The sequence below is a fragment of the Penaeus monodon genome, chromosome 20 (genome assembly GCF_015228065.2).
Source record: "Penaeus monodon isolate SGIC_2016 chromosome 20, NSTDA_Pmon_1, whole genome shotgun sequence".
Classification (NCBI taxonomy): Eukaryota; Metazoa; Arthropoda; class Malacostraca; order Decapoda; family Penaeidae; genus Penaeus; species Penaeus monodon.
In genome coordinates, this window is record NC_051405.1 from 42386639 (window position 1) to 42387319 (window position 681).

The 681-nt window shown below is 37.6% G+C and overlaps 1 protein-coding gene across 1 annotated transcript in view; it reads left to right on the plus strand.

Moving 5' to 3' along the window:
- The window catches only part of LOC119585842 (carbonic anhydrase-related protein 10-like), a gene marked incomplete in the record, with an annotated part of 83932 nt that overhangs the window by 29497 nt on the left and 53754 nt on the right, over nucleotides 1-681 (plus strand).

Here is a 681-nt window from a genome sequence, read left to right on the forward strand (position 1 = left end):
AAATCAATAAATTCACAAATCCATGAGCAAATGGCTCTGCAAACCACAACCGCCAAGAAGTTGCCAATCTTGCCTGTGCATGGGTGAGGAATTTCTGCTCACATTCAGTATTCAGATTTTCAATATGAAGTTGATGTTCGATACTGCTTTGCTTGCGAGAGGCAACAATGCTAATGAGTTGCATAATTATTCAAACTCTTCGTTTTTTTTCATGATAAGTAGTCTACTTCATTAATGCAACACAAATACCTTTAATGAAAATCCATCCGCGTCATATAACGAGGGAGGTCAGCTCTGGATTTTTATCTATCATGCAAAAGTTAGTCTTTATCCTTACATGCTATTTCCACCTGTAACCACACACGTGATGATTATAATTCATTGGTAAAACGTACATTCCAAATCCAGATACAATTCCAAAGCACTCCATGTCGTGTTTCCAACTCATGAACATTGATCCACATCTACGAGCTTTAGTGGACAACATACGACTGCATTCATGTCGGTATGCAATAATCGAACTTACGCTGCCAGTGTACATGGGTGAAAACAGTGAGAGACATTCCAGTCGTTGTTCAAACAATAAACGAGAAATGAACCAAAGGTCGTTATTACATGAAATCCGCAAGAAAATGGCAACAAAAATTCTAGTTGTATCAAATTATAAGACAAGAAAGCAGT